This window comes from Schistosoma mansoni, chromosome 2 (genome assembly GCF_000237925.1).
Source record: "Schistosoma mansoni strain Puerto Rico chromosome 2, complete genome".
NCBI classification, from domain to species: Eukaryota; Metazoa; Platyhelminthes; class Trematoda; order Strigeidida; family Schistosomatidae; genus Schistosoma; species Schistosoma mansoni.
Window position 1 is genome coordinate 23,722,517 of NC_031496.1, and position 16,926 is coordinate 23,739,442.

The 16,926-nt window shown below is 35.1% G+C and overlaps 1 non-coding gene across 1 annotated transcript; it reads right to left on the reverse strand.

The window, feature by feature from the left end:
- Positions 1–2,289: 2,289 nt before the first annotated feature.
- On the reverse strand, positions 2,290–2,361 carry Smp_tRNA_01747_Pseudo_TTG.1.1. Its single transcript has one exon. It is a non-coding gene (tRNA).
- Positions 2,362–16,926: the final 14,565 nt, after the last annotated feature.

The window sequence follows — 16,926 nt, forward strand, 5'->3', positions numbered from 1 at the left end:
ACACACATTGAGGAAATCATCAAACTGAATCACGAGGCAAACTCTAACTTGGAATCGTGAATGAAAATGAAAAGAGGGAAGGCCAAAGAACACATTGAGTGGAGAATTGGAAAAAGACATGGAAAGGGACTGTAAAGGATTGTCCAGGACAGAGTTAGATGGAGAATGCTGGTGAGCGTTTTATGCTCCTCAATGAGAAGTAACAGACGTAAGTAAGTAAGTAACTCGTTAGAATAACATTAGCCCAAAATGTTATAATGTTTAAAGCTTCTGAAATGTACCATGTAATCTAAGTTGTGTTGAATAAATCTACAATTAAAGACTAGTTAAAACTATTAATATGAATAATGAAATAAATAATTTATTTACAAATAAAGAAGCACTGATATTGTTTTACATCGTATACTGACTTTAATTAGACAACCTTTGTAAATCGGGAAACACTTAATGACTGTCTTGTTAATTTATGGAACTCCATGATATTAACGGAATCAGGCTTGAGTACTTAAGACCTCATGCAGTACAATTAACTTCTAAATTCCTAAGCTGGTATTCAATAATTTACACTTCTATTTTTAATCGAACATCACCTATTGCCTAATGTGACATAGGTGAACTCTACTAGTTATAAATTCTTAATAGAACTCTGATAGCTCTCTATCAAAATAAGCTATACTATGAAAAGATCATTGAAGGTTTAGGATAGATCATTATTATGTTTATTTCATATATACATGACATGAATTTGAACAAGGTAACTGTAACAACATTGGTCTATTCGTCTATTTCTAACTAATTTCCAATTAACCAAATTTAATTTAAACAAAGAAGCTGAGACGTTTTATGGATATCAGTTACATAATCATGACAAATTAATGGTTTCATCATAATTCTAGTACTCCTGCCAGTATACCATCAGGAATGTACATGGATACATAGTTTTAATAAAATGAATGAATGAACAATTCAACTAATCTCAGAAGGGGTTTTGTGAAGATTTCAGTATTTTCAAAGTTGAAATCATGAGTCATTTGAAGCTAGACCACCATGGAAAACCTGGAAGCACTGGACGGCCATTTCGTCCTATTGTGGACTTCCCCATCAGTGGGCATCCACGACATAGCCTTGCGAGATATGAACCCACGACCTGTCGGTCTCGCGCGCGCCGGCTTAAACTCTAGACCAATTAGCTGATCGGCATCCAACGGTGTTAATGTCTAACTTCAACCGATCCACGTTCAGTGCTTCCACGTTTTCCATGGTAGTCTAGCTTCAATCGGTTCATGATCCCGACCATTGAAATTACTATAATATCCACAAAACCCCTTCTGATATTATTCAAAATATGCTCACTGGTGACTGACTTCAAGAGGAATTTCCGGAGTTCTAGTGAGAATCAGTAACCAGTGGAATTCAACCAGGCCTGTTGTGAGATAGTAACTCACTGAAGACAATGGTGGATGTGCAGCTCAATTTCGTGGATCGGTTGAAGTTAAACATTAACACCGTTAGACGCCGGCTCAATGGTCTAGAGTCTAAGCGCTCGCGCGCGAGACTGATATTTCCTGGGTTCTAATCTCGCGAGGCGGAATCGTGGATGCGCACTGATGAGGAGTCCCACAAAAGAACGGAACGGCCGTCCAGTGCTTCCAGGTTTTCCATGGTGATCTATCTTCAATTCACTTATGATCTCAACTATTGAAATAAAATATATTTTGGAAATCCAAAACAACAAATAAAGTGTATTCAATTAAAATACTTTAAATATTCCATATAGAAGTTTTTATACATCAAGTTGTTTTGTATAGGACAGAATTCCATCAATTGAAGAACATATGGAACTTAAATGAATTGTCGATAAGTATTAATGTCAGAAACTTCAAAAAAACTTGAAGACAGTTCTACTATATAGAGCTGAGACTTCCACAACTAACTAAACTATCATCAAACATATACAATTATTGAGAAATAATTGTTTACCTGAGATAGTCAATGTCCGTTTACTGGATACCATCAGCAACAGACTAATGTGGGAGAGGACAAACCAGCTTCCAGCTGAAGAGGAAATTAGGAAAAGACGTCGAAAGTGGATAGGACACACATTGAGGAAATCATCAAACTGAATCACGAGGCAAACTCTAACTTGGAATCGTGAATGAAAATGGAAAAGAGGAAGGCCAAAGAACACATTGAGTTGAGAATTGGAAAAAGACATGGAAAGGGACTGTAAAGGATTGTCCAGGACAGAGTTAGATGGAGAATGCTGGTGAGCGTTTTATGCTCCTCAATGAGAAGTAACAGACGTAAGTAAGTAAGTAACTCGTTAGAATAACATTAGCCCAAAATGTTATAATGTTTAAAGCTTCTGAAATGTACCATGTAATCTAAGTTGTGTTGAATAAATCTACAATTAAAGACTAGTTAAAACTATTAATATGAATAATGAAATAAATAATTTATTTACAAATAAAGAAGCACTGATATTGTTTTACATCGTATACTGACTTTAATTAGACAACCTTTGTAAATCGGGAAACACTTAATGACTGTCTTGTTAATTTATGGAACTCCATGATATTAACGGAATCAGGCTTGAGTACTTAAGACCTCATGCAGTACAATTAACTTCTAAATTCCTAAGCTGGTATTCAATAATTTACACTTCTATTTTTAATCGAACATCACCTATTGCCTAATGTGACATAGGTGAACTCTACTAGTTATAAATTCTTAATAGAACTCTGATAGCTCTCTATCAAAATAAGCTATACTATGAAAAGATCATTGAAGGTTTAGGATAGATCATTATTATGTTTATTTCATATATACATGACATGAATTTGAACAAGGTAACTGTAACAACATTGGTCTATTCGTCTATTTCTAACTAATTTCCAATTAACCAAATTTAATTTAAACAAAGAAGCTGAGACGTTTTATGGATATCAGTTACATAATCATGACAAATTAATGGTTTCATCATAATTCTAGTACTCCTGCCAGTATACCATCAGGAATGTACATGGATACATAGTTTTAATAAAATGAATGAATGAACAATTCAACTAATCTCAGAAGGGGTTTTGTGAAGATTTCAGTATTTTCAAAGTTGAAATCATGAGTCATTTGAAGCTAGACCACCATGGAAAACCTGGAAGCACTGGACGGCCTTTTCGTTCTATTATGGGACTACTCACCAGTGCGTACCCCGCCTCACGAGATTCCAACACAGGACCTACCATCTCATTTGTACATATTATATTCCAACTCTAACATTGTAATTCTTTAGTTAATATTACCTTCTGTTATATCGATTGCATGCGTGCCCTGTTAATAAATGACGTGATGATCCCTGCCAATTAGAACACAGTGAATTATTGATCGAACCAATGATACACGAAACCCGTACGAGCAGTCTAGAGTCCTTATAGGTCCTTGCTTCCTGCTTAGCCCTGCCTGTTGACTCCAGAACACCAATAACAGCCTCTGCAATATGAATCATTATTCTCAAACATACTGAGTTTATATACAAACAAACTGACTACATCCTACCATAAAATAGAAAATAACATTTGTACAAGATTAAGCCAAATGTGTCCGTGAACAGGGGGAACAGTAATTAATAGACTGGGTATAATCACAATTGATTGATCACTGGGTGGCGATCAATGTCATGCGTGTCAAGTCCTTCTTAGTGCTGATCGAATGCTGTCGATCTAGTTGCAGTGTGGCCACTAGTCTAGGTGTCTCGACACTGCGTGCACTATGTTGAGATAAGATGGTGGTTGTAGGTGGTCAACTGGAAACCCTGGACCCGAGTTTCGTACTACTTGGCATTCGTCAGCAAGATGTACCTGCAATCTTGAGGGAACTGGTGCTCCCTGACGAATTCGATCCCGTGTCACTCAACTTCACAGTCAGAGACGTTACCATTGAGCTGCTCGGTCAGCGACCGATCAATGTCATGAGTGTTAAGTCCTTCTTAGTTCTGATCGAATGCTATCGACTGGGTATAACTCAGGAATGGTAAATGATACAGTAATATTCTATGGATCAAAATAAAACTCATAATAAAGGGAACATGAATATGAATAGTAAAGTTACTTAACAATTATATAATAGGAAATATACATATCTTATTTGTCTATAAATAGTTCTCGAAAGTTACCATTCATAAATCGCTTACGGGATATAAGAATTTCTGACAAAAATTACCTTTTATGACTGTACAATTACATAATGTCTTAAACTAGGATAATATTTCTGTTTAGTATATCATTAGTTTAAATGATTAAACTCATGTTAACAGTGAAAATTTCATTTAAACAACATATATTACTTAAATAGAATTACTTTAGTGAATGGATTAGATATAAGTAATAGATTATAGATAACAATTTTTCAGATCTAATATAGAATTACTTTTCAACCTTTAACTTAATCAGTAGTAAATGCCATTGTTGGTAGTTGGTAGCTTAGTATTATTTGTACAAGATACATGTATTCTAGAATACTAATAAATCAAGAATAATAGATGGTGGTTCATTCCAGTTTACATGTTTTGTTGAACTATAACAATATTTCTTATATCTTTGATCTTTCTGATAATATATAACGCCAGTAAAGATAACACAACTAAATCAAACAGTTTAGATCTATTTCGTTTTTTTCTTCTTCACCATTTCATATTACATGTTATGTGAACAACTAAACAATGAAGATTACATACTTTTACTTACTTAGACCTGTTACCCCCAATGAAACATAGGCGGCTGACCAGTATTCTCCAACACACTCACTCTGTCATGAGCCTTCCTTTATAGTTCTATCAAACTTTTGTTATTTCTTCTCATGTCTGTTTTCATTTCTCGGCGTAATGTGTTCTTTGTTCTTCCTCTTTTCCTTCGGCCTTGAGGATTTCAAGTGAGGTCTTGTCTTGTGACACAGTTGGGTGATTTTCTCAATGTGTGTCCTATCCACTTCCAGTGCTTCTTCCTGATTTCTTCCTCCATTGGATGGAATCTGGTTTGTTCCCCCTCACAGTAGATTGTTGCTGATAGTATCTGGCCAACGGATCCGAAGTATCTTGCATAGACAACTGTTAATAAACACCTGTATCTTCTGGATGATGGTTCTCCAGGTTCCCGCGTCAAACACTAGAGCTGTCTTGACATTTGTATGGAAAATTCTGATTTCGGTGTTGGTTGACAATTGTTTTGAGTTCCAGATGTTCTTCAGTTGTAAATATGCTGCCCTCGCTTTACCGATCTGCGTCTTCACATCTGCATCAGACCCACCATGTTCATCGATGACGTTGCCCAGATGTGTAGAGGTTTCTACATCCTCCGAAGCTTCCCCATCAAGTGTAATTCTATTGACGCGTGGTGTGTTATATCGGAGAGTCTTGCTTTTTTCTTTGTGTATATTGAGACCTATTGCTGCTGAGGCTACTACAACAATGGTCGTCTTCGCTCGCATTTGTTGTTGCGTGTGTGATAGAAGAGGCAGATCATCTGCGAAGTCCAAATCCTTTAGCTGAATCCTAGTTGTTCATCGTATCCCGTGCTTCCCCCCACCCAGTTGTTGACGTCTTCATGATCCAGTCGATGACCAGGAGAAAGAGAAAGGGTGAGAGTAAGCAACCTTGCCTGACACCGGTCTCTACCTCAAACGAGTCAGTCAGTTGTCCTCCATGCATGATTTCGCAGTTTAATCCATCATAGGAATACTGTAGAATATTGACTATCTTCTCAGGCAGGCACACTGTAGTGTCGAAGAAGCCACTATAGTGTTTTTCTTTCCACGCTATCAAATGCTTTCTCGTAGTCAATGAAGTTGATGTAGAGCGATGAATTCCATTCGATTGATTGTTCCACAATGATCCGTAGTGTTGTGGTTTGGTCTGCACACGATCGATCCTTACGGAATCCAGCCTGCTGATCTCGAAGTTGGGCATCTACAGAGTCCCTCATTCTGTTTAACAATACCCTGTTGAAGAATTTTCCTGGTATTGAGAGAACAGTGATGCCCCTGTAGTTATCACACTTGCTAAGATCGCCTTTCTTTGGTATCTTGATCAGAAGTCCTTCTTTCCAGTTTGTCAGTGGCACTTGTTCTTCACCCCAAATCTTACTGAAGAGAATGTGGAGTATCTTTGCAGTTGCTGCTACATCTGCTTTCAGTGCCTCTGCTGGAATGTTGTCTGGTCCCGCTGCTTTGCCACTCTTGATTTGTCTGATGGCCATGCTGATCTCTTCAATTGTTGGTGGGCTAACATCGGTTGGGAGGTCCATGGGTGGTACTTCGATGTCGAGTGGGTTCAGTGGAGCTGATCGATTCAAGAGTTCTTTGAAGTGTTCTACCCACCTGTTCCGTTGTTCTTCAATGTCGGTGATTACTTTGCCTTCCTTGCTTTTCACTGGTCGTTCTGGTTTACGGCAGTTTCCAGCGAGCTTCTTTGTTGTATCATACAATTGTCTCATGTTTCCTTCTCTTGCAGCCTTTTCCTCTGTCATTGTTAAATCTTCCACATATTTACGTTTAACGGTTCTGATATTCCTCTTCACTTGCTTGTTTACTTCTGTGTATTTGACTTGTGCCTTGAATTTTTCTGCTTTTGTTCGTCTGGTATTGATTGCTGACTTCTTGTTCCACCTTTCTTCAATTGCTCAGGACAGGGTTGGATAGATAATGTTGGTGGGTGGCCTATGCTCCTCCAGGAGGAGTAACAGGCGTAAGTAAGTAAGTAAGTAATGACCATATACATGATTATAGTATAAAAAAAACAAATTTAAATAATGAAAAATAACAAATATCTACTTTTTCCCTTTTCGTTTTGTTTTTCTCCATTCAATCAATGCTAAGGATAAAGGATTGATTAATTCAAAAATAACAACCGACCATAACATGCTACCTTAGTTACAATGACGTCATTCATAAAAATTTATTTTATTTAAACATTAAATAGTTTGTAATAATTTCTAAGGAATGAAAACTTGATATCATCTAATCTTGATCTCATTCTGTATTCGGAACTCAAAAAGGTACAAGTATTTATAAACAATTGTCTATGTCCGTTGATCGGATACCATCAGCAATAGCCTAATCTGGGAGAGAATTAACCAGGTTATATATATATATATATTTCTTCAGCCAACCTCACCTTTCCAAGGTGTGAATTCAAGTATATACGTGAAATAATTAATGCGACGTGTAGTTTCCTAGGTTATGTACGTGTATAATATATGGAAGAAGTGAAGTACGGTTCACAGTAATGGATAACCTAAGTCAATATATTACTTACTTACTTACGCCTGTTAATCCCAATGGAACATAGGACGCCGACCAACATTTTATTTATTTATTTTATTTAATCACATATATATTGGTACAAAGGGCACCGGATACATATGCGCCACACAAAATAATGAGAATGGGAGAAGGAAGAAGATGCGTATATATAAAAGAAGGAAAAAAAAAGAAAAGGAGAAGAGTAATGATGGGGGGAACTGAATGTACAACCAGAAGAGCTCTCTCAGTTAGGATAGTTATAGCCACTCTTTATGAAGAAAGTAGAAGAAGGTTACAGCAGGACCGCCATTGGCTTCTATTCTGAGCCATATCTGATAACGTCTCTAGCCACTGTGTTGCACCATCTCTCGGACCCCAGCTAGGGAGTCGTGAAGGACCAACAGAAGCTAGCCCTTTGCAGCTCTCTTTCATGCCACGACACCATGTCATACACTGACAACTCACTAACTCTGTCATCCGCCTTCATTTCTAGTTCTATCCAATTATTGTTCATTCTTCTCATATCTGTCTCCATTTTTCAGCGTAATGTGTTCTTTGGTCTTCCTCTTCACGTTTAGCCTTGGGGATTTGAAATGGGGACTTGTCTTGTGACGCAGTTTGGTGATTTCCTCAATATGTGTCCTATCTACTTGCCCACTTTTTAATAAACGCTAACCAGAAAAACTGTGGAAAAAATTACATGGAACTTACTTGATTCATATCAAATTTGGTTACATTCCAGGTTATTATTATCTTCATACTTCATTGACTAGTAGCACATATATTCAACCTGTTAAACCATTTAAAAATCCTTATTTCATACATTTTCATGTATTAATTTATATTTATTATTGTTATTGTGAAAATCAAATAACGTGTGAACTGTCTCCCAAAGCTGTCTGACTTTAAGGATGTTTTGAGAGAAAACAAACGACTATTATTATCAGAAGGCGTTTTTATGTGTAGAAATTTTAGTAATTTTTTATATAGTTGAGATCATGTGTCAATTGGAGCTAGACCATCATGGAAAACCTGGAAGCACTGAATGGTCGTTTCGTCCTATTATGAGACTCCTCAGAAAACAGTGCGCATCCACGATCCCGCACTCGCGATCTTGATTACGTTCATCAAATAATTGTATCATTGTGTATTGCTCAGAAGTTGTAAAATTAAGATAAAAAAACACCACTGTCCATAGTTTTTTCAGCTGTTGTTAATCTACAACCAAAAATTAAATTTAAAAAAAATTAACCAATAGTTATCTGTTTTTTTTTTGGTTAAATAGGTTAGTCCCTTATTTCATTTTGATCTTGCTGTTTACCCTATTCCTTACCTACTGTATACAGTAGACATACAATTTTTATTAATCGATATATTTTTTGAAACTAGTTTGGCAACGTATCGATCTCTGTCTTCTTTTTTTTTTGTTTTTCAATTTATGACGTCATATATAAATAAAAATTCATTTAATTTTCAATGAAAGATTCATTATTACTGAAATTTGTTAACAAGATATAAACTAGTTAAAGTGAACATTAACATTTTCTGGTTAGAGTTTGTTTTTAGCGAGTTAGTTTTTCTATGAGATGGGGTCGCTAATCTCATGACCAACCCTCCTCCTTTATCCGTGTTTAGGACTGGCAGTAACTCTAAAAAGGCTACAGGTGGAGTTAAGTAATTATATTAGTGAAGTAAATATCTTTCTAATCCGTACTTTGATTATACGTGATCGGAAGATAATCTACTTTAGATGGTGGTTAGCAGTAAATTCCAAGACGCGTGTTTCAACTCATTTGGGGCTCGTCAACTGGATGTAACTACATCCTAGAGTTGATATCCACTCATGGACTGGAACCCAGTACCGTTCTCATCAAACATCATCGTGTTATCTACTTAGCCAATAAGAGACTGATCAATTGCAGTCCTAAACATCAAAGGGAAGATTTAAGCAAATAATATAAAATAAATCAAAACAAGCTACTCTGTTGTCGGACTAATCAGCAGAAACCATTTAATTAGTTTTTCTATACAGTTTTGGTTTTCTTGATGATTTATACTGAGAATGGTACATTTCTTAATGAGTACTTATTCATTTCCATTACAAGTCAAGCTTATCTTTTGGTATTTCAAAGTTCAGTAAGATAACAATACTTGTGGAGGGTGGTGGTAATAAACATATTTCTTGTCAGTTCGTGTGATGATCAGAGAAAATTCGTTCTCAATATCATATTGACTTCTAATAGTCATATTGTGGTGTGTGTTACTGAGGTAGACAGATATAGATAGTATGCATCATGAATCGAAAGTAAAATATCTGGTCGTAGAAGGTTAAGAGGATCAAGGAAGACAGAACGAGAATAGAGAATGATTGGCGTGGAAACGAAGGAACAATCAAACTTACTTTTACTTACTTATGCCTGTCACCCCCATGGAAGGGCATGGGCGTCTCACCAGATTTCTTCGTCTAACTTTGTTCTGGACAAACTTTTTAGTTTTTTATAGTCGCTACTCATTCTTTTCATGTCTGTTTCCAATTCTCAACTCAATGTGTTCTTTGGCCTTCCTCTTTTCCATTTTCATTCACGATTCCAAGTTAGAGTTTGCCTCGTGATTCAGTTTGATGATTTCCTCAATGTGTGTCCTATCCACTTTCGACGTCTTTTCCTAATTTCCTCTTCAGCTGGAAGCTGGTTTGTCCTCTCCCACATTAGTCTGTTGCTGATGGTATCCGGAGAGCGAATTTTGAGTATTTTGCGTGGACAATTGTTTAAAAATACTTGTACCTTCTTGACGATGGTTGTAGTAGTTCTCCACGTTTCAGCTCCGTACAGTTCGACTGACTATCTTGACGTTCGTAATGAAGATCCTCACTCTGATATTGATTGAGAGTTGTTTTGAGTTTCACATGTTCTTCAATTGTAAGTATGCTGTCCTTGCTTTGCCAATCCTCACCATTATGTCTGCATAAGATCCTCATTGTTTGTCAATGATGCTGCCATCGTATTTGAAGTTTCCACATCTTTCAGAGTTTCACCATCAAGTGTGATTAGTTGGGTGTTCTGCGTGTTGAATTTGAGGATCTTGCATTTTGCTCTATGTATGCTGAGTCCTACTGTTGTAGATGCTGCTGCTACACTAGTTGTCTTCACCTGCATTCATTGGTGTGTATGGGATAGAAGAGGCAGGTCATCTGTGAAGTCCAAATTGTCTAGTTACATCCAAGCCGTCCATTTTATTCCATGCTTCCTCTGAAATGTGAAGATCTTTATAATCCAGTTGACCACTAGAAGAAAGAGATAGGGGTATAGTAATCAGTCTTATCTACCCTGATCCTCACTTGCAATGAGTCTGTCATCAGTCTTCCATGAATTCCGTATGATGCTGACAATCTTATTAGCTACTCACTACATAGTGTCGAGGAAGTTTCCATAATGTTCTCCTATCCACACTGTCAAATGCTTTTTCATAATTAATGAAGTAGATGTAAAGTGACGAATTCCACTCAAGTGATTGTCCACGATGATCCGTATTGTCGCAATGTGGTCTGTGCACGACCGATCTTTAGGGAATCCGACCCCTTGATCTCGAAGTTGGGTGTCTACTGAATCTTTCAACTGGTTCAACTGGTTCTGACTTCAGTGCTTCAGCTGTTATACTATCAGCTCCTGATCGAACTGTAATTGCACTATCATATATATCTCTCACCCTATCTAACCCATATTTATTCTGATCACAGATCATAAATTTTTACTTAACATATATACAGATTCAAGTGTTAACAATCTATATGAGTCAACATTAACATTCACAATTTCATTCAATTTTGGTTTGACAATCCTAAATTTACATACTTTAAACGATGAACTTTACCCCTTAACCTGGTCAATTTTTTGTGGATTATTAATTCGGATGCATGAATTGTTGAATCTGAAGAAAAATTCATCGAAATGAATATTCTTCGTACAAATATTAATCTTTTTTTCAGCAAAGATGGATAATGGCTAGTAGTGGAATCCACGACGTGCGTTTCATCCTATTTGGGACTCGTCAGGTGGATGTACCTGCATCTCAGAATTGATGTTCACTCTGGGACTCGAACCCAGTACCTTTCGCTTCAAACATCATCGCGTTATCTACTCGGCCGATGGGAAGATTTAAACAAACAATACTAAATGAATTAATCTTTTTTTTTATTTTAATAGTTGACAGTATATTTATGAACGTAATTTAAAAAGAACAAAACTATTTTCAAGTGTTTAGTCAAATCTTCCATTAGAATTCATTGGTGTATATGTTTTGACTTATGAATACCTGCTAGAACATGTTACTCACTATAGGATACTTGTTTCTATTCTTGTTTGTTTAAATTTTTCTTTATTCTTTTGTTTTTGATGAAATTCAACCTGTGAACTATTTGAAATGTTCTTTTAAGAAGGGGGGTGGTAGTGGTGGTGTGGTGTGGTGATTTTCTTGTTTAATCAAATGATGAATAAGAATATTAATTTTTTTTTAAAAAAAAAGAAAGAAAACAAAACATGAATCGTACATATGATATATGAGTTATGTGCTTTAGTCTACCCCTGACTGAATATTCAACATGTCAATGGAGAAAAAACAAGAATTTGAACATGCCCTAAACTGGACTTCATTTAACATTGGTAAAATTTTTTATTAAAATTGAATAGACTTTTAATGAAGAAGAAAAAATAAAAGGAAAAGAAAACTAAATTGTTATATCCCGAAGAGAATTATGAATGGTAACTTTGAGGACTATTTATGGACTAATATCATGCGTATATTTCCTATTGTATAATTGTTAAGTAACTAAACTATTCACATTCGTGTCCCTCTTTTTATAAGCTTTATTTTGACCTATAGACTATTACTGCACGATTTACCATTCCTGACTTATCCCCATTCTATTAATTACAGTCTCCTACATTTACAGCCACTTTTGGCTAGATTTTCTACAAATGTTGTTTTCTATTTTGTTGTGTGATGTGGTCTGTTTGGTTTGTAATATAAACCTAGTATGTTTGAAATACATGATTCATATTGAGGAGGCTGAGATTTATGTTCTCCATTCAACAGACAGGGCTAGGCAGGAAGAAGGACCGATAAGGACTGTAGACTGCTCGTACGGGTTTATTCGTCATTGATCCGGTCGATAAATCACTGTCCTTTAATTGGCAGTATCATTGCATTATATATCGATAGGAGCTCAATGCCACAAGTTATAACAGTATACAGTACCAAATGCAATGTAACTTTATCATTGAAAAAGACTTCTTGAAATAACTTAATATTCTCAATTCATACACGGTGGTAATTATTGAAATTGATATGTACGGCCAAATAGGATTTATAGAATATATGAACTACGGCTAGCCATTGATTCAAGTATACGGGTTTTCTCTTATTCAGGACCATTCAGCTAAACGTAACTGTATTCCATAGTTCATGTTCATGCTTGAACTTAATTCTGGTAACTTGATTCAAACACTAAAGAATAATTCACTGAAATACTAAGTTCAGATAATCATTAACTTTTTCAACAATTATGATGTTTATATTATTATCAGTAACTTACTTACTTACTTACACGCCTGTTACTCCCAATGGAGCACAGGCGGATTATTATCAATAAAAGTTAAAACATTCCGGTTGCTGATATTCTAGACTAAATTTTAATCATTCTTTGTTATCAAACTCAAATCCTTCGATCTGATTTGTGAATCTGGAAGCTTTTGTATAACTTAACGGGATTTTTCTTACACAAATTTGGATTTTAATGGTATTTTAAAATATTAATATACATTAACCAGTCCAATTGACGTATTTATATTTAAATCTATCGCAACTCTTCTACAATCAACTTTGTTTGTGGTTAATTTTGTCAAGCCCTTTTATTAACTTATTTTACAGACAGTGTTATTCAAACAGTGACAATTTAGCTATTTCTTTGTAAACTTGCATAATTAAATCTTATTGTTTACCTTACCTTGCTGTGTCTTCCTTTCCCTTACCTAGCTTCGCCTTATTCGATTTGACCATAAATTTACCTTTGTAGTCGTTCGCGTACACATATTCATCTCTCTGCTTCAAGTTCGCTCGATGTGCTTATAACTTTGTTGTCTGTACTATCCTCTAATAAACTGTAGTCACCGCTTCTTATCGCCTTCTGATTTATGTGCTAACGGTTATCAAGGTGATTGATTAACGAAGTTAAACCACTACAAATCCATGGAAATTTATCTTTTGTAAAAAAAAAGCATTTTGGAATTGATAAGCTGTTTCTCCTATTTTTATGAAACTTTAATGTATTATCGGTTTACAGTTCTCTGCTAACTGAACAGACCATCATATATACTGTGAACAAGTCAATCAGTTACTCTTATTATGTTACAATTTTATTATTCAACTATGTTTATGAAGATGCTAAATACAACAAAGCTCATTACAGGAGAATAATTTATTGTTCAGATAACTTGTATGGTATATATTCATCCCAAAAGAACTTTCGTTTAAGTCCGAACGAATAGTTGGGTACCGAGTTACTGTAAGATATTCTGAAGGGAATTACATTAGTAAAAATTTTAATGTTTGATTACATTTCCTTAAAAAAACTTAAACCAGGGAAACGTTCAATTTAGCCGGGATATTTTTATACCAATATCATTACCTCATTAATGTTTTATATTCTACCCATTTACAACCATGATTTATTTGAGTGCCAAAAGCACTACGTGTATAGTTATCATTGACCTAAGTAAGAAGATGGTATTATTCATAAAGCGTTTTATTTATATTCATCATTATGTTTCTTTACTCGTTGAAATAATTATTAACAGAATATTTCTTTCATATGATTTCGTGGATTGGTTGAAGTTAGACATTAACACCGTTGGATGCCGGCCGGCTCAGTGTTCTATAAGTTAGGCACTCGAGCACGAGACTGATAGGTCCTGGGTTCCAATCTCGCGAGGCAGGATCGTGAATGCGCAATGCTGTGGAGTCCCACAATAAGACGATACGGCCGTCCAGAATTTCCATGTTGGCCAACTTCAATTGACTCATGAATTCAATTGTAAAATCCGATTTTATACGTGTTAGAAAATCTCAAATAAAAATTCATTCTAGGAGTTAATCAAATTTACTTAATTAATGATCAACTTTAGTGTGCAGTTCTTCAAGAATTTCTGTTGAACCGTGTTGCCGTTTCAATGTTCGACTAAGTCTCGGTTTCTAAATATATATATATATATATATATATATATATATATATATATATATATATATATATATATATGATTTTGGGGTGATTTCGGCTGAATTACATGAGTGGTAACCAGGCCCGTAAGTCACTTATTCATACATAATTTTTTTACCTGTTGGGATGATCCTGCAAATTTCTCGCAATCGACATAACATGCTCAAGAAACATTAAGGATTATTTTATCCAATCAGCGTTTGATGAGAAGTTATGTTAGTAACATAGCGAAAATGAAAAGTCACATATAGAGATTCTGATTGGCTGATTAATACACTGCTATTATGTTTAGCAGTTTCTTAGAATTTTCAGTAAAACCCAAGTTCTTTTAAAATACCATATTCTTTCGTCTTCAAGTCTCTGTGTAGTTCTAGCTTGGGGATTACGAAACTAGCTTAGGATCCGAATATAGCATACAACCAGTAAGACGTATCATTACCAAACTTCATTGTTACAACAATGTGATGCACCTAGCAATGTAAGAAAATGTTGTCTATTCAAAAGTCTCCAGGATCTTGAATTTCTCAAACAGTTGGCTATTTTGAAATATTATGTGTCATCGATTGTATAATGTTCTTCCCTAAAAATTGAAATCTTTCATGGTTGAAAAATGAAATCATTTTCCTCTCCTATAAATAACCTAACGCTTATCAATGAATCAACTAGTAAACGTTTAGAAAATTCATTGAGAAACAAATTTTCTAGATTACTTCCAGACTACTTCTTCAATAATATTGGGTCAATATTATGTCATTTTACTTTAAGAGTTCTTTGTGACTCGTTTATGGGATATATTCTCCGGTATTAAATCAATACAAAGAAGCCAATGCAATTGTAGGTTGACCTTTCTACATAGAAGTTTCCATTGGGTTATGAAATCAATATTACAGATAGGGATGTTACACTGAACTAAAAAAAATGTAAATGTGTTATAGATTTCTTGAAATAGAAAGATATTACTAAATACTTATGTTATAAACGATAGAGGATACTTGTTATAACGCTGGAAGTTTCTTGTTATAATAGTCCTTTCACTTCTTACACGTATGGGGTACGCTAATTTACCTTAGACGAATATCTACACTAGATATATATATGTACATCTTAATCCTGTCCATTGACGCGTTGACTCGTTAACTCGCTTACTCGTTTACTCGTTGACTCGATCACACACTCACTCGCTTGCTTTACGGCACTACTCTTTTAAGCTTGCTTAACGTGCCTGTAATTTTGGATATCCGTGTGTAATGTGATGTGGTCTACTTATATCCATATAAGTAGTATATGGTGTTGGTCAGACATAGAATGTATTTTGGCAGAAGACCGATGAGGAAAGAACTGAAACAAAGCGCAATCGGTAGGAAATTGCATGAACAATGAAATTAGAGAAGAAACGGTGAAGATTGAGACAATTGCTTGTTCATTTGCAAATTGACTGTTCATTGTATGATTGTCAGAATTTACTGAGATAGTCTGCAATTTTTGTCTAAATACATCCGATTGTTCCCAGTCGTGTTCTGTTCACTACAGTAGTCCAATAATAAACGCAATCAACACTTTGTATTCGCCTTCTGATTTATACACCGTTGGGGCGTTATCAAGTAAAGGTTATCAGGACGAACGATATACGAAGTTTAAGGATAATATCGACCACCACAACATACTACTTATGTTTGTCGACATCAGTATCACACACCACATTATTAACAATTAGAGATCAATTAAAAGCTATTTCGTTTAAGCTTAAGATTATTATTTAGTTATCTACATCTATAACCGTACATTTAATCTGACCTACAACATTCAGATATTACAATTATCATTGTATCTTTCTGTTAGTGAGTTGAATTCCATTGGTTCATAGTTTGTTGTTTGATAATATTGGATGGATATCACTCAAGAAATCCTCTGATATCAAGTTTAACTAACGCTACTGATCTGTTTCTTGACATTTCTAATACATACCTAAAACTCTGTATCAGAATTTGTATCTATAGCTTATAGAGGAAAGTTGGAATTGTTTATTGTTGGGACACTAAAATATAGATAAATAGAATGGTTACGATGTTAACCATGTTGCCAATAACCAAATCTTCAACTCTATACGAAACTTGACACCGACATATATGAGAAGGTTAGTAATTTGAACCTAATTAACTTCATATATCTTAACATTTGTTTATATATATTAGTCAACTTAATAAAACCAACATTTTCAGCTTGTGAAATCTATTCACCGTCAAAGATAAGTAGATTTCAGTGAATGTTCAATACTTGAAACATTGATTCAGATTTGAAGATTTTTAGTTCCTTGTAAAAAATAGAACTAACTATCCTTGTATCCAACTAAGATGAATCAGTTAGTA